Source organism: Rhinoraja longicauda, chromosome 44 (assembly GCF_053455715.1).
Source record: "Rhinoraja longicauda isolate Sanriku21f chromosome 44, sRhiLon1.1, whole genome shotgun sequence".
NCBI lineage: Eukaryota > Metazoa > Chordata > Chondrichthyes > Rajiformes > Arhynchobatidae > Rhinoraja > Rhinoraja longicauda.
In genome coordinates, this window is record NC_135996.1 from 4,647,276 (window position 1) to 4,666,585 (window position 19,310).

At 46.7% G+C, this 19,310-nt stretch overlaps 1 protein-coding gene across 1 annotated transcript in view; it reads right to left on the minus strand.

The window, feature by feature from the left end:
• The window catches only part of LOC144612374 (ubiquitin-associated protein 2-like), a 38,805-nt gene extending 31,835 nt beyond the window's left edge, over positions 1-6,970 (minus strand). The window contains exon 1 of the mRNA XM_078431958.1: positions 6,851-6,970. The gene's annotated coding sequence lies outside the window, so the exon portion shown is untranslated. The remainder of the gene's footprint in view (positions 1-6,850) is intronic.
• Positions 6,971-19,310: the final 12,340 nt, after the last annotated feature.

Below are 19,310 nucleotides of genomic sequence, written 5' to 3' on the forward strand. Positions count from 1 at the left end.
AGAAGGGATGGGTGGCGTTCTCTCCAGAGATGCCGCCTGACCCGCTGAGTTCCTCCAGCATTTAGCGATGCCTACGATTTGTACCAGCATCTGCAGTTATTTTCCTACTCCAGCTTTTTGTGTCTATCTCCAATCTACAAACCCGCACGTCTTTGGAGTGTGGGAGGAAACCGAAGCTCCAGGGGAAAAAAACCCACGCAGGTCACGGGGGGGAACGTACAAACTCCGTACAGACAGCACCTGTGGTCGGGATGGAACCCGGGTCTCTGGCGCTGTGAGGCAGCAACTCTACCGCCGCGTCACCAAGTTTATGACACACATATACATATACGCACGCACATATATATACACACACATATATACGCACCCACATATATACACACACATATACGCACCCACATATATACACACACATATACGCACCCATATATACACGCACCCATATATACACGCACCCATATATACACACACACACACATATACGCACCCACATATACATACACACACATATACGCACCCACATATACATACACACACATATACATATACGCACCCACATATATACACACATACATATACATACCAACATATATACACACACATATATACGCACCCACATATCTATATATGCACACACATATACGCACCCACATATATACACACATATATACGCACCCACATATATATACATACACACATATACGCACCCACATATATACACACATATATACGCACCACATATATATACATACACACATACGCACCCACATATATACACACACACACATATACGCACCCACATATATACACACACACATATATACGCACCCACATATATACACACACACACACACCGACATATACACACACACAAACACATATATACGCACCCACATCTATATACACACATACGCACCCACATATATACACACACACATACGCACACACATACGCACCCACATATATACACACACACACATATACATACCCACATATATATACACACACATATATACGCACCCATATATATACGCACCCATATATATATACACACATATATACGCACCCATATATATACACACATATACGCACCCACATATATATACACGCACACATATATATATATATATATATATACATACACACACGCATATATATGCACACACATATACGCGCGCACACACACACACACACACACACACACACATAAGCAGTGGAAAAAGGAACTGCAGATGCCGGTTCACCGGGAAAGAAACAAAAGTGCTGGAGTAACCCAATTAGCCAGGCAGACGTTTCGAGTCAACAACACCGAGTCATGTTCTCCAGGGATGCTGCCTGAGCCGTTGAGTTACTCCAGAACTTGTGGGCTTTTTTGGCATCTGCAGTTCCTTGCTTCCACCGATTTAAACTACTGTAGTACATTGCCCACCGAGTCTACTCCACCATTCAATCATGGCTAATCTTTCCCTCTCAACCCCATTCTTCTACCTGTAAACGTTGACGCCCTTACAAATCAAGAAAGTACTAGGATATGGAGAGGGGGGAGTTACGAGACTCGCAACGAACCAGGGACGATCATATTCAATGGTAGACCATGTTTGAGGACTGGAGTAGGCCTACTCCTGATTATGCTTTGTGTTGGAAGGAACTCCAGATGCTAGTTCACACTAAAGAGACACAAAATGCTGGAGTAACTCAGCAGGTCAGGCAGCATCTCGGGAGAGAAGGAATGGGTGACGTTTCGGGTCGAGACCCTTCCTCAGACTGTGATGTTTCAGGACACACACATATATACATACACATGTATACACACACACACACACACACACACATACACATATATACACACACACACACATATACATACACATATATATACACACACACACATATACATACACATATATATACACACACACATATACATACCCACATATATATACACACACATATACACACCCACAAATATATACACACATACATATACACACCCATATGTATACACACACAAATATATACACACACATACATATATACGCGCACACACACAAATATATATATACACACACATATATATATAGACACATATACACACATTCATATATACACACACATATACATATATACACACATATACACACACACATACATATATACACACATATATATACACACACACATATATCCACACACACATATATCTATGCACACATATATACATCCACACACATATCTATGCACACACATATATACATCCACACACACATATATACACACACACATATATACACACCCGTATATACACACACATATAGACATACATACACATACATACAAACTCATACATACATATATACACATATATACAAACTCAAACACACACACACGCACAAACTCAAACAGACACATATTCATATTATTTATATATATACATACACACACACAAACTCATACCAACACCCACACACTCATTATACATATCCACACACATACACATATATATATATATATGTATAAAGAGTCTCGACACAAAATGTCACCCATTCCTTCTCTCCATAGATGCTGCCTGTCCCACCGAGTTACTCCAGCATTTTTATGTCTGCCCTACTTATGCTTTCTTGTTTTTTAAAAATAGATACAAAAACGGAAACGACACAACACTTATCCATAACCGCTGTGTCCTTATAAAAGTGAGCAATTTAAACTCAAACGAGTGCATACTACAGTCATCATGATACAGCGTGGAAACAGGCCCTTCGGCCCAACTTGCCCACACCGGCTAACATGTCCCAGCTACACTAGTCCCACCTGCTTGCGTTTGGTCTATATCCCTCCACACCTATCCTATCCATGCACCTGTCTAACTGTTTCTTAAACGCTGCGATAGTCCCAGTGAAGAAGGGTCTCGACCCGAAACGTCACCCTTTCCTTCTCTCCTGAGGTGCTGCCTGACCTGCTGAGTTACGCCAGCATTTTGTGAATAAATACCTTCGAATTGTACCAGCATCTGCAGTTATTTTCTTACACCCCCAGATCTATTCCTCTCATTTTATACACCTCTGCAAGATCCTACTGCGCTCCAAGGAATGGTGTCCCGGCCTGCTCAACCTCTGTGTCTGTCTTTTAGCACATGCCCCTTCGAGCCCTGGCAACATCCTTGTAAAATCTTCTCCAGCACCCTTTCATAGAAACATAGAAAATAGGTGCAGGAGTAGGCCATTCGGCCCTTCGAGCCTGCACCGCCATTCAATATGATCATGGCTGATCATCCAGCTCAGTATCCCGTACCTGCCTTCTCTCCATACCTCCTGATCCCTTTAGCCACAAGGGCCACGTCTAACTCCCTCTTAAATATAGCCAATGAACTGGCCTCAACTACCTTCTGTGGCAGAGAATTCCACAGACTCACCACTCTCTGTGTGAAGAAATGTTTTCTCATCTCGGTCCTAAAAGACTTCCCCCTTATCCTTAAGCTGTGACCCCTAGTTCTGGACTTCTCCAACATCGGGAACAATCTTCCCGCATCTAGCCTCTCCAACCCCTTAAGAATTTTATATGTTTCTATAAGATCCCCCCTCGGTCTTCTAAATTCCAGCGAGTATAAGCCTAGTCTATCCAGTCTTTCTTCATATGAAAGTCCTGCCATCCCAGGGATCAATCTGGTGAACCTCCTCTGTACTCCTTCTAAGGCTGGAATGTCTTTCCTCAGATTAGGAGACCAAAACTGTACGCAATACTCCAGGTGCGGTCTCACCAAGGCCCTGTACAACTGCAGCAGAACCTCCCTGCTCCTATACTCAAATCCTCTTGCTCTGAATGCTAACATACCATTCGCTTTCTAGCTTGACAACACATCTTTCCTGCAACATGGTGCCCAGAACTGAACACACAATGCTCTAAATGCAGCCTCACCATTGCAGCCTTGCATGCAACACGACCTCCCAACTTCTACACTCAATTTACTCTTGTTCTACACAGTTTGGTGACTGCTCCCAAATAAAGTTCCCCTGGTGTTACTTGCCCTCCCCCAGGGGCAAGTAGGGGTCCCAGAATGTGCCCTGGATATAAAATGGTGGCATGAAAATATGCTTGGACAGTGACTGACTTACTGCTTACATACATTGTGTGTTAAAACTTTAACCCACGACACGCAATTATTGAAAAAAAGTACGTTTAGACTCAATTCTCCCGAGTCGGGTGAAGGAAGCGTTAAAGAAAAACGCCCGACGGTCGTTTATTTTGCATTTTAAAGAAAAATACAAACTGCATCTTTGCACACAAGTTGGGTGGAAAAATAAGTGGGCAGGGGGTTTATTTAGCAGGAGAGAGAAAGAGGAAAGAACAAAGCGCCGTGCCACCTAAACAGTTCACACAAACACGAATCTTAAAGTTTATTCGGGGGGTGGGAGGGTTTGCAAAAAAAAAAAATTTAAATTAAAGGACTCAATTCTGCTCAAATCCTCCCCAAACTCTTAAACCAAAAGTTGCCTTCAAGGGGGATTGCATCCTAGCTTTTTAAAAAACAATTTTTTTTTTTGCTAGGATATGATATTAAGATTGGGAGGGGAGGGGGGGGGGGGGGGAGAGAAATGAAAGATTTCTTAAAGGGGGGGGGGGGGAACCACAAACATTATATTCCTTTTGGCGTTGCAAGAAAGAAAATATCAAATGCACCAACAACAACAAAAACACACACACACACCGCCAGTAAAACGTTCAACAACACACTTGCACGCATATTTCCAGCTAGTTTCATCAGCTTCCTGCATTATTTCTGTTTTTTAAAACATTATTATTATATATATATATATATATATACAGACACAACACGAAAGAGACATGATTTGCAATTCAGTTTCAGTGTTACATTTCCCCCCCTCCCTTCCCCATGTAAGCAAAGGTACAGTTTTAATTCCTGCATTTAAGGCTCATTTCTTTAAAGGATTATCTGGAAAGTATTTGTGTAGGACGAGGGGGGGGGGGGGGGGGTTTAAAATAAAGATTAAAAAAAACCGAAAAAAAAACCCCCACAAACAAAGCACTTGCCCCCTGAAGAAAAACAAAATTCCTCTCTTTCTACAAAAGGGTTCCTCTTTCCTGACTTGGGCCTAACCAAGGGCCTTTTAATCCACCAGGCGTCGATTTTTGTTCTCAATTAAACCTTGTTCTGTAAGAGGGAGGGAGGGAAAAATCTCAAAAAGGGGTTAACCTTGAAGGAAGATGGGGGGGAAGAAGGTTGAAAATCCAAAAATCCAAAAATTTACAGAGAGAGAGAGAGAGAAATGCAAAACAAAATCCTCCCCAGAATCATCATGAAATCCCTTTCCTTTACACACACACACACCACAAATAATGGAGCCCCAGGTTTCGACCTGCCTTCCTAGGCCTGAAATGAAATCCTCTTTGCCCCCAAATTCACAGCAAAAACAAAAAAAAAACACAACCCCAACCCACCCCCAATTGATATTATTACACCCCCCTCTCTCTCCTCTCTCTCAGGTCTGTATTCCCTTTTATTTCTTTTACCCCCCCAAAAAATGATATTAAAGCATTTCTTTTTTTAGGGGGGGAAGGAAAAGAGGGGCTGCAAATTCACAGCAAAAAAACCACAACCCCTCACTTTACATTATTACCCCTCTCTCTCTCTCAGGTCTTGGATTCCCTTTTATTTCTTTTACCCCCCAAAAAATGATATATAAAGCATTTCTTTTTTTAGGGGGGGGGGGGGAAAGAGGGGCTGCAAATTCACAGCAAAAAAAACCACAACCCCCCCCCCCCCTTTACATTATTACCCCCTCTCTCTCAGGTCTTGGATTCCCTTTTATTTCTTTTACCCCCAAAAAATGATATTAAAGCATTTCTTTTTTTAGGGGGGGAAGGAAAAGAGGGGCTGCAAATTCACAGCAAAAAAACCACAACCCCCCCCCCCCCTTTACATTATTACCCCCTCTCTCTCAGGTCTTGCATTCACTTTTATTTCTTTTACCCCCCAAAAAATGATATTAAAGCATTTCTTTTTTTAGGGGGGGGAAGGAAGAGAGGGGCTGCAAATTCATAGCAAAAAAACACAACCCCCCCCCCCCCCCTTTACATTATTACCCTCTCCCTCTCCCTCTCCCTCTCCCTCTCCCTCTCCCTCTCCCTCTCCCTCTCCCTCTCCCTCTCCCTCTCCCTCTCCCTCTCTCTCTCTCTCCCTCTCCCTCTCTCCCTCTCCCCCTCCCTCTCTCCCTCTCTCCCTCTCTCCCTCTCTCTCTCTCTCTCTCTCTCCTCTCTCTCTCTCTCTCCCTCTCCCTCTGGTCTTGCATTCCCTTATATTTCTTTTACCCCCCAAAAAATGATAATATAAACATTTCCTTTTTGGGAGAGAGAGAGAGAGAGGGGATAAAAACAATTAAATATCACTACTGCTCAGACAGAGAGGGATTAAGTTTAACCCCCTCCTTTCTCTCCCCTCCCACAATAAAAAAAGCTTCTAAATATATATATTTAAAGGAAAAAATGTTTTTTTGGGGGAGGGGGGGGGGGGCAAAAAGAAAAAATGTTTATCACCTCCAGTTTTAATTCCATTTGGAATATTTTGGAGGATCCAAGAACCTAGAACAAGGGGTTGATATGTTTTGTTTTTCTTCCAGGTGGGTTTTTTTCCCCTTCCCCCTCTCTCTCTCTCTCTCTCTTTTTTTTCCTTTTTTACAAAACAAACACACACACAAAAAGTATTCAGGGGGTGTTTTAGGCAAATGATCAGCATTAAAAAGGAGTTAAGACAAGCTTACACATTATACACAGCAGCATTAAAAAGGTGGAGGGGGTATATAAATGAGCAGAAGAGAGAGAGGACACAAACCTTTACCTGCTCCTTCAGTCCACACTGCACTGAACAGACACACACAGCCCTCCCCTCCCTCTCCCTCCCCCCCCCCTCGTCACATGACCCGGCCCAGCGCCGCTCCGGCTTCAGCCGCGGCCGCCATCTTCGCCGGCCCAGTGACGTCACCCACCTACCCTACCATACAGCATAGGCACACACACACACACAGCTCTCTCCCTCCCCCCGTCACATGACCCGGCCCCCGCCTACCCCACCATACAGCATAGGCGCACACACACACACAGCTCTCTCCCTCTCTCTCCCTCCCCCCGGCACGTGACTCGGCTTTAGCCGCGCCGCCATCTTCGGCCATCCCCGTGACGTCACCCACCTACCCCACCATACAGCACAGGCACACACACAGCTCTCTCCCTCCCCCCCCCCCCCGTCACCTGACCCGGCCCAGCGCCCATTCCGGCTTCAGCCGCGCCGCCATCTTCGGCCGGCCCAGTGACGTCACCCGCCTACCCCACCATACAGCATAGGCGCACACACACACAGCTCTCCCTCTCCCTCTCCCTCCCCCGGCACGTGACTCGGCTTCAGCCGCGCCGCCATCTTCGGCCGGCCCAGTGACGTCACCCACCTACCCCACCATACAGGATAGGCACACACACACACAGCTCTCTCCTTCCCTCCCCCCCCCGTCACCTGACCCGGCCCAGCAGCCGCGCCGCCATCTTCGGCCCCGTGACGTCACCCACCCCACCAGACAGCACAGGGACACACACACACACACACAAAAAAAAACTCTCCCCTTGGCACGTGACCCAGCCCAGCGCCGCTTCGGCTTCACCCGCGCCGCCATCTTCGGCCAGCCCCGTGACGTCACCCACCCCACCAGACAGCACAGGGACACACACACACACACACACACCAAAAAAAACTCTCCCCTTTGCACGTGACCCGGCCCAGCGCCACTTCGGCTTCACCCGCGCCGCCATCTTCAGCTCCGTGACGTCACTCACCCCTCTAAATGTTCTCTTTACCCCATCCTCAAAATTAAAATTAAATATATATTTTTATATATATTCCCTATCCTCAAAATTAAAATTCATCTTTTTAATGATTTTTGTTTATATATATATATAAAAATAAATATATGATTTTGTTTATATATATATTTATTTTTATATAGATAAACAAAATCATAAACAGAAACATATGATTGTTTCATATTTCACCTTTTAAAATTCACCATATAAATATATATATATAAACAAAAATATTTATAAACAAAAAATATATATATATAAACAAAAATCATTAAAAAAGGGTGGATTTTTAAAGGTCAAATATGAAACAATCATGTTTCTGTTTAGGATTTTGTTTATATATATGTGTGTGTGGCGGATCAGACCACTCCTTGGGTCAGCCCCCTCGTTACGTGACGGACATGCGTATATATATATATATATATATATTGTTCTCAAAATCTCTGTAAAGCGTCTTTGAGTATCTGAAAAGCGCTATATAAATAAAATGTATTATTATTATTATTATTATATAAATTCATATATAAACAAAATCATAAACAGAAACATATATAAGAAATAATATGTTTTTAAATATATCAAAACAAACTTAAAAACATATAATTATATTGATATAAAATGTGTCTCAATATAATCAATATATGTTTTCAAATATATCAAAACAGACATAAAAACACACAATTATATTGATATAAATATATTTGTATCATAATCAATATGTTTTTAAAATATATCGAAACAAACTTAAAAACATATATTAATTATATTGATATAAATATATTTGTATCAATATATAAATCATAAACAGAAACATATATTGATTATATTGATATATTTATATAAACAAAATTTAAAAACATATATTAATTATATTGATATAAATATATTTGTATCAATATAATCAATATGTTTTAAAATATATCAAAACAAACTTAAAAACATACAATCATATTGATATAAATATATTTGTATCAATATAATCAATATGTTTTTAAATGTATCGAAACAAATTAAAAAACATATACTAATTATATTGATTATTTGCAGTCCATTTGCAGTCACACCCCCACCTCTATTTTCTCTTTATTTTTCAAAATTAAAAATCCACCTTAATGTGGCTTTTTAATGATTAATGCCCCTCATGTATATATTTTAAAGTTTTGTTTTTTGGATAGCATTTATTTCAAGAGGGCTAGAACGCAAAAACAGGGATGTAATGCTGAGGCTTTACGAGGTGCTGGTCAGGCAGCATTTGGAGTATTTTGAGCAATTTTGGGCCCCATATCTGAGGAAGGATGTGCTGGCCATGGAGAAGGTCCAGAGGAGTTCTACAAGAACGATCCCAGGAATGAGTGGATTAACGTATGATGAGTGTTTGACGGCACTGGGCCTGTACTCGCTGGAGTTTACAAGGATGAGGAGGGACCTCATTGAAACTTATCAAACAGTGAAAGGTCTGGATAGAGTGCATGTGGAGAGGATGTTCCCACTAGTGGAAGAGTCTAGGACTAAAGATCATAGCCTCAGAATTAAAGGATGTTCCTTTAGAAAGGAGGTGAGGACGAATTTCTTTAGTCAGAGGGTGGTGAATCTGTGGAATTCTTAGTCACAGAAGGCTGTGGAGGCCAGGTCAGTGGATATTTCTATGGAAGAGATTAATAGAAATCTTAATTTGGGATCAGCCAATCATCCCTGTCCCGCCTGCAACTGGTCCAAAACGCCGCAGCGAGACTCCTGACGGGTACCCGAAAAAGGGACCACATCACCCCGATTCTGGCCTCTCTCCACTGGCTCCTTGTACGGTACAGAATCAACTTCAAGCTCCTCCTATTCACATATAAAGCCCTAAATGGACATTCCCCCCCCCACATCAAAAATCTTCTAACCCACCTCTCTAACTCCAGGTCCCTCAGGTCGGCCGACTTGGGGCTACTCACTATCCCGCGGTCTAGGCTTAAGCTCAGGGGTGACCGCGCTTTTGCGGTTGCAGCTCCTAGACTGTGGAACAGCATCCCTCTCCCCATCAGAACTGCTCCCTCCATCGACTCCTTTAAGTCCAGGCTCAAAACCTATTTCTACTCCCTAGCGTTTGAGGCTCATTGAGGAGGCGCTGTGAACTGTTTTGTATGTGCTGTTATGTTTGTGTGCTACTGCATGTTTCATTTTTTCCTTAGTACCTAAACAGATGTACAGCACTTTGGTCAACGTGGGTTGTTTTTAAATGTGCTATACAAATAAAATTGACTTGACTTGACTTAATTTTGTACGGCTGTCAGGGTTGAGAGGGAGAGATAGATCGGACATGATTGAATGGCGGAGTAGACTTGATGGGCCGAATGGCCTAATTCGGCTCCTGTCACTTACGGACTTATGTGTAGGAATGAACTGGCTTGAACCGAAGATAGTGTAGCGAGTCCAGAAGCGGGTGAATGTTGAAGACAGAGTTTATTTGTATGGACAAAAAAAACCCGTAACAAACGCAATACTCACAACTGTGGACAACTAACGAATATGTCCTTACCGGACGGAGTTTAGCACTAGACTGCTTGTTTCTCCCGCGCTCGCACACCAAGTGACATCGGTAGCCAATCCGAGGGTTCGAAGTCCCAGCCAATCCCTATGTCCCTACATGACCCCCCCCCAGAACCCTCGGTACGGTACCGAACGGGCAGCCGGACCGCCCGACCTGAACGGGTACGGGGAGGGGAGGCCGGTACCCCCGGCGACGAGGGAGGCTGGGAGTGCCCTGCAGGTGGAGGCGATGGGAGCGCAGCAGAGGTTGCAGGATCAATTTATCCCAAAGAGGCGGAAAGACTCTAAGGGGAGTAAGAGACACCTGTGGCTGTCGAGGGAAGTCAAGCACAGCATAAAAATTAAGGAGAGGAGGTATAACATAGCAAAGAAGAGTGGGAAGACAGAGGATTGGGACTCTTTTAAAGAGCAACAAAAGTTAACTAAAAAGGCAATACGGGGAGAAAAGATGAGGTACGAGGGTAAACTAGCCAATAATATAAAGGAGGATAGCAAAAAAAAAATTTAGGTACGTGATGAGGAAAAAAATAGTCAAGGCAAATGTGGGTCTCTTGAAGACAGAAACAGGGGAATTTATTATGGGGAACAAAGAAATGGCAGACGAGTTAAACCATTACTTTGGATCTGTCTTCACTGAGGAAGATACACACAATCTCCCAAATGTTCTAGGGGCCGGAGAACCTAGGGTGATGGAGGAACTGAAGGAAATCCACATTAGGCAGGAAATGGTTTTGGGTAGACTGATGGGACTGAAGGCTGATAAATCCCCAGGGCCTGATGGTCTGCATCCCAGGGTACTTAAGGAGGTGGCTCTAGAAATAGTGGAAGCATTGGAGATCATTTTTCAATGTTCTATAGATTCAGGATCAGTTCCTGTGGATTGGAGGATAGCAAATGTTATCCCACTTTTTAAGAAAGGAGGGAGAGAGAAAACGGGTAATTATAGACCAGTTAGTCTGACATCAGTGGTGGGGAAGATGCTGGAGTCAATTATAAAAGACGAAATTGCTGAGCATTTGGATAGCAGTAACAGGATCATTCCGAGTCAGCATGGATTTACGAAGGGGAAATCATGCTTGGCAAATCTACTGGGATTTTTTGAGGATGTAACTAGGAAAATTGACAGGGGAGAGTCAGTGGATGTGGTGTACCTCGACTTTCAGAAAGCCTTCGACAAGGTCCCACACAGGAGATTATTGGGCAAAATTAGGGCACATGGTATTGGGGGTAGGGTACTGACATGGATAGAAAATTGGTTGACAGACAGAAAGCAAAGAGTGGGGATAAATAGGTCCCTTTCGGAATGGCAGGCAGTGACCAGTGGGGTACCGCAAGGTTCGGTGCTGGGACCCCAGCTATTTACGATATACATTAATGACTTAGATGAAGGGATTAAAAGTACCATTAGCAAATTTGCAGATGATACTAAGCTGGGGGTAGAGGGAATTGTGAGGAAGATGCAATAAGGCTGCAGGGTGACTTGGACAGGTTGTGTGAGTGGGCGGATACATGGCAGATGCAGTTAATGTAGATAAGTGTGAGGTTATTCACTTTGGAAGTAAGAATAGAAAGGCAGATTATTATCTGAATGGTGTCAAGTTAGGAAGAGGGGATGTTCAACGAGATCTGGGTGTCCTAGTGCATCAGTCACTGAAAGGAAGCATGCAGGTACAGCAGGCAGTGAAGAAAGCCAATGGAATGTTGGCCTTCGTAACAAGAGGAGTTGAGTATAGGAGCAAAGAGGTCCTTCTACAGTTGTACAGGGCCCTAGTGAGACTGCACCTGGAGTACTGTGTGCAGTTTTGGTTTCCAAATTTGAGGAAGGATATTCTTGCTATTGAGGGCGTGCAGCGTAGGTTCACTAGGTTGATTCCCGGAATGGCGGGACTGTCGTATGTTGAAAGGCTGGAGCAATTAGGCTTGTATACACTGGAATTTAGAAGGATGAGGGGGGATCTTATTGAAACATATAAGATAATTAGGGGATTGGACACATTAGAGGCAGGAAACATGTTCCCATGTTGGGGGAGTCCAGAACAAGGGGCCACAGTTTAAGAGTAAGGGGTAGGCCATTTAGAACGATGAAGAACTTTTTCAGTCAGAGAGTGGTGAAGGTGTTGAATTCTCTGCCTCAGAAGGCAGTGGAGGCCAGTTCGTTGGATGCTTTCAAGAGAGAGCTGGATAGAGCTCTTAAGGATAGCGGAGTGAGGGGGTATGGGGAGAAGGCAGGAACGAGGTACTGATTGAGAGTGATCAGCCATGATCGCATTGAATGGCGGTGCTGGCTCGAAGGGCTGAATGGCCTACTCCTGCACCTATTGTCTATTGAAGCTGGAGGGGGAGGTAGGGAGGGCCCTTCAGGTGGAGGCGGCGTAGCTGGAGGGGCAGAGGAAACACGACCGGGGGCAGCGGAGGCCTGGATGGCGGGGGAGAAGACGCAGCTGGGAAACCAGGTGGGCCGGCTAGGAGGCGGCCCCGGCGAGGAGGTTGACCCACCAGAACGGGACGGTCCTGGTCTAAGTGGGCCGGTTTAAGTCGGGAGACGGAGATGAGCTCCTGCCCAGAGTGAAGGTGACCGTCCCTCTTTTCAGCACCTGGAACTGGCCCTTGGTAGACCGGCTGCAGAGGGGGGCCGGTGGGAATCCCGCCGGAGGAAAACGAACTCACAGTCGTGCGAGTCCGCAGGGACGTGCGCTGCGGCACTCCCGCGACTGGAGGCCGGGACCGGGGCCAGGGAACCTACCCGAGCCCGGAGAGGAGCCAAAACTGACGAGACGGAAGACGGCAGGGGGGAGGATGGAGGAAAAATGTCACCCGACGAGTTCCTCGAGGAAGTACCCAGATCGGATTTAGGGGCCGTGCGAATGCCGAGGAGGACCCAAGGCAGCTGGTCAGCCCAGTCAGGGCCGGTCAGGCGGGCACAGAGGGACGCCTTCAGCTGTCGGTGGAAGCACTCTACCATCCCGTTAGCTTGGGGATGATAGGCGGTGGTCTGCTGTAAGCGGGACCCGTACAGCTGTGCCAGCGCGATCCACAGGGACGAGGTGAACTGGGCGCCCCGCTCGGTCGTGATGATGGCCGGGACGCCGAAACGGGCAACGCAATGCAATGCCAGGGCCCGTGCGCAGGTGTCCGACAACAGAAAAGCCTCCGGCCAACGAGTAAACCGGTCTACCACCGTCAGGAGATGAGTGTAGCCCCTAGAGTAGGGCAATGGACCAACCAAATCTACATGAATGTGGAAAAAACGGACGGGCGGAATGACGAAATTCTGGCACGGAGGCTGGACCTTGGAGGTCTGGCACGGGACACAGGCGCGGGCCCAGGCGGCCACCTGCTTCCGCAGGCCGTGCCAGACAAATCGGGCGGCCACCATAGCCGAGGTCGCCCGGATGAACGGGTGTGCCAGGCCGTGAATGGCCTCAAAAACCTTACGCCGCAGGGCGGTCGGCACAACCGGGCGGGGGCGGGGAAGGGAAACGTCGCACCAAAGTGTGGTACCTGTGGGCCGCATGCCACCTGGGCCAACCGCAACCCCGAGGCGGTGGAGGCGTACGCTGAGGCAACGTCTTCCAGGCGCTGAGCCTCCGCTAGCTCTTGAAAATCCACCTCAGCCCCCCACCGCAGCGACAGAGGAAATGGCCGGGCGGGACAGGGCGTCAGTAACGGCGTTAAGCCTACCCTCGATGTGGCGAACATCTGAAATGAGGGTGAGGTGCCGTTGCTGGCGGGCCGACCATGGATCCGAGACCTTAGAAAAAGCAAACGTGAGGGGCTTGTGATCCATGTAGGCAACAAAAACTCGGCCCCCCAAAAAATAGCGAAAATGCCGAACAACTAAATAGAGGGCCAGGAGCTCCCTGTCGAAGGCACTGTAGTTCAGCTCAGACCGAGTGTGCTGCCGGCTGAAAAACGCCAGGGGCTGCCAGTGACCATCGACCTGCTGCTCTAAGACCCCACCCACCCGCCACGGCTGAGGCGTCCACCGTCAGGGCCGTGGGGGCCGAGGAGCGGGGGTGCACGAGCATGGTGGCGTTGGCGAGGGCCTGCTTGACCGCGTCAAAGGCCGCCTCGGCAGCCGTGGTCCAGACCAACTCAGCAGGATTACCCGCGAGGCATTGAAAAAGGGGGCTGCCGCAGGCACGAACCGGTGATAAAAATTCACCATGCCCACGAATTCCTGCAAGCCCTTGATGGTGGTAGGGCGGGGAAAAGAGCAGACGGCGTCCACCTTGGCGGGCAAGGGAGTGGCACCGGCCGGTGTGACCCGGTGGCCCAGGAAATCCACCGAGGACAGGCCGAACTGGCATTTGGACGGGTGGAGGATCAGGCCGTGGTCCTGCAGCCTCTGGAACACAGTGCGAAGGTGGACCAGGTGCTCTGGGACCGAACGACTAGCGACCAGGATGTCATCAAGATAAATAAACACAAAAGACAACCCCCGACCCACATGATCCATGAGACGTTGGAATGCCTGAGCCGCGTTTTTGAGACCGAACGGCATGCGTAACCACTCGAATAACCCGAACGGAGTCATCGTAGCCGTCTTGGGAATGTCCGGTGGGTGGACGGGGATCTGATGATATCCTCGCACCAAATCGATCTTCGAAAACTCCGTAACACCCTCGAGGCTGGCTGAGAAGTCCTGTATGTGAGGGATCGGATAGCGGTCAGGCCGGGTGGCAGCGTTAAGACGCCAGTAATCCCCAGATGGTCTCCACCCCCCAGATGCTTTGGAGACCATACGCAAGGGGGAGGCCCACGGGCTGTCTGAAGGCCGAACAATCCCCAGCCGTTCCAAATTGAGGAACTCCTCCCGAGCCATGGCCAGCTTGTCGGGAGGCAGGCGCCGCGCCCGGGCGAATACAGGCGGCCCCTCGGTAGGGATGAAGTGGACGACACCGTGCTTGGCGGAAGGGGCATCGAACCGCTGTACGAGGAGCTCCGAGAAATCGGTGAGGACCGCAGCGAACTGATCGGGAGCCGCGGTGATGGCCTGGATCGACGGGCAGGGTGGGGTGGCAGGTGGAGGAGTAGCAGGCTCCACGCTGCTAGCCGAGGGTTGTAGGCCCTTCCCGCGGACGTCTGTGACCAACGAAAAAGCCCAGAGGAAATCCGCGCCCAGGATGGCCTGGCCCACGTCGGCAACGATGAAATCCCAATGGTAGGTCACGGGCCCGAAGGACAGGGACATGGCCCTCTTGCCGTAGGTGCGGATGGGACTGCCGTTGACCGCGTTGGGGGACGGACCTTTCCTACCTGCTCGAACTTCGCAGCCGTAGGGAGGCACGATGCTAACGACCGCTCCCGTATCGACCAGGAACACGGTGCCGGTACCTCGATCCGTGGCGTAGAGGCAGCGGTTGCGGCCGATCGAGACCGCCTCTACATTCGATCGGCCGAGGCATTTCCCGGAAAGGTACACGGGGCCCTGCAATTCCGGGCTTCACTGCCCCACCGCTTGTGGAAAAAACACCAGCCGCGCCTGTGCGGCTCTGTTGCGTGGGCCCGCTGCAAAATGGCGGACGCTGCAGCTCCGTCTTGGCGGGCTTTCTGTAAAATGGCGGCCGATGTGCCGCCATCTTCAAGTCAAGTCAAGTCAAATTTATTTGTCACATACACATACTCGATGTGCAGTGAAATGAAAGTGGCAATGCCTGCGGGTTGTGCACAAAAATAATTACAGTTACAGCATATAAATAAAGTTAATAAGTTACTAAACATAGCACAAAAAGTGTCGACAAAAATTTAGTCTCTGGGGTTATCAAAGTTGACAGTCCTGATGGCCTGTGGGAAGAAGCTCCGTCTCATCCTCTCCGTTTTCACAGCGTGACAGCGGAGGCGTTTGCCTGATCGTAGCATCTGGAACAGTCCGTTACTGGGGTGGCAGGGGTCCCTCATGATCTTGCTTGCTCTGGATCTGCACCTCCTGATGTATAGGTCCTGCAGGGGGACGAGTGTAGTTCCCATGGTGCGTTCTGCCGAACGCACTACTCTCTGCAGGGCCATCCTGTCCTGGGCAGAGCTGTTCCCAAACCAGACTGTAATGTTGCCGGACAGGATGCTCTCTACAGCCCCAGAGTAGAAGCAATGAAGGATCCTCAGCGACACTCTGAATTTCCTCAGTTGTCTAAGGTGGTAAAGGCGCTGCTTAGCCTTACCCACCAGTGCGGCAATGTGCGTTGCCCACGTCAGATCCTCTGCGATGCGGACCCCGCGGCCGGTCGCTGCTAGGCCTGGGAACCCGATTTACCGAGTCGTTTCCCGTGGCGTCCTCCGTTACGAGGGCGTCCGCCTTCTCTGCGAACGCTACCGGGTCATCGAAAGAGACGTCCGCCAAAACTAACCTGATGTCCCGGGGCAATTTCTCCCGGAATGCCGCTTCAAACATCATGCAAGGTTGGTGGTCGATAAAAGATTTTTTCTAACAGCTAAAACTCCATTAGTAAAAAATAGATTACTGCCGTTTGCTTGGAATAATCAAATATTACAAGTCTGGGAACAGAAGGGTATTAAACATATGGGAGATTGCTACGAAGGAAATAATTTTTTGACATTTTCTCAATTGAGAAACAAATATCAAATTCCAGGGAATAGTATTTTTTTCTATTATCAATTACAATCTTATTTAAGGGAAAAGTTAGGTAATTCAATGTTTTTATTTCAAATTAAAGGAATTGAATCCCTGATTCAGGGCAAGGGAACTAAAAAAAATTATATCTTCAATGTATAAATTGTTACAAAAATCTAGTCCAAAGACAGGAATTCAAAAATCAAGACAAAGATAGGAAACAGATGTGAATATTAGCATTGATGAACCAAGTTGGGAAAGATTGTGTTTAGAAAGTATGAAAAATACTATTAATGTGAGATATAGTTTAGTACAATACAATTTTTTACATCAACTATATTTAACTCCGAAAAAATTAAACAATTTAAATCCAAATTTACCTGAAATTTGTTTTAGATGCAACCAGGATGTGGGTACTTTTTTACACTCCACATGGGCATGTCCTAAGGTAACTCCTTTTTGGAAAGACCTAAAAAACTTTTTGGAACAATTGATGATTAAGACCATACCATTGGATTCAAGGTTGTTTTTATTGGGAGATACTAAAGGAATATTACCAAGATTAATTTTAGATAAATATCAGGAAAGATTTCTCAAAATAGCAATAGCAATAGTAAAAAAATGTGTGGCGGTCACTTGGAAAGATCACAATGAAATAAGAATTGCAAGGTGGTATGCAGAAATGTGTAGTTGTATCCCATTAGAAAAAGCTACTTATAATCTGAGAGATAAATATAATAATAATAATAATAATGTATTTTATTTATATAGCGCTTTTCATATACTCAAAGACGCTTTAAAGAGATTTAGAGAACATAGGGAAATGAATAAATAGATAAATAAGTAAATAAATAAACGAACAGAGAAAGGAGACAGAAGGTGAGGTGACCTTCAGTGGTTGAAGGCAGTACTGAACAGGTGAGACTTCAGCGATGTTTTGAATGTGGTGAGTGAGGAGGAGTCTCTGACGGTTTGGGGTAGTGAGTTCCATAGGGTGGGAGCAGCGATGGAGAAAGCCCTGTCCCCCAGGATCTGAGTTTGGTCCGGATGGGGGGGGGATAGGAGATTGGCAGCGGCAGAGCGGAGGGTGCAGGTGGGAGTGTGCCTGTGGAGGAGGTCAGTCAGGTAGGATGGGGCCAGGTTATGGAGGGCTTTGTAGGTTATGAGGAGGATTTTGTACTGGATTCTCTGGGGGATGGGGAGCCAGTGGAGTTTATAAAGGACGGGGGTGATATGGTCACGGATCGGGGTGTGGGTGAGTAGACGGGCAGCGGAGTTTTGAATGTATTGAAGTTTACTGATGATTTTTGAGGGTGCGCCATAGAGGAAGGAGGCTGTTGCAGTAGTCCAGACGGGAGGTGATGAAGGCGTGGATGAGGGTTTCTGCAGCTGTGAAGGAGAGGGATGGACGGAGACGGGCAATGTTTTTGAGGTGGAAGAAGGCTGTCTTTGTGATGTGTTTGATGTGTTTGTCGAAAAATATGATTTCTTTTTGAAACTTTGGAACCCATTCACTTTAAAACTAGGATTAAGAATTGGAAATATTTAATTTCAGCATTGTTTTGATACCCCTAAAAAGAATTTAATAAGAAATTAGCCGGAAGTGTTTCCTTCTTGTCTCCAGGTTTCCTTCTTTCTTTCTTTCTTTCTTTCTTTCCTTTATTAAATTTTTTATTTCTTTATCTTTCTTCTTCTCCTTTTTCCTCTTTTTTCTAACTGGGGGGGGAGGGGGGTTGTGGGGGTGGGGAGATAATACAGAACAATACAGGTATAATCGAATTTAAAATGTATAATCGAATTTATAATGAAGGTACCATCGCGTACTATGAGTTCATACATGTATTTGTTTTGTTAAAATTTAAATAAAATTAAAATAAATTAAAAAGGTTGGTGGTCGCTGATCAAGGTTAGCATCTCGGTCATCAGGACAGACGGTAGCCGATCCTCTAGCTCCGGTAGATGTAGGAGCTTCAGGGCCCGCTGGTTCTGGCTAAAGCCAAAGGTCCTCAGCAGGAGCTTCTTGAGCCCCTCGTATTTCCCGGTTTGGGGGGGGTTGGTCAGGTACCGTCCCACCCGCGCGGCCACCTCGGGCTGTAGACAGCTTACCAAGTGGTGGAACTTCTCTTGGTCCTCCGAGACTTTCTTGAGGTGGAACTGGGCCTCTGCCTGCACGAACCACATGGGCCCAGAACGGGGGCAGGTGAACGCCGCCCGCGTTCGACTGCCCGCTGCTCGCTCCTTCTCGCGACATGTTCTCGTGATCGTTGATCACGTCGGGGTCACCAATGTGGCGAGTCTGGTTAGCGGATGGATGTTGCAGACAAAGTTTATTGCATGGGCAAAA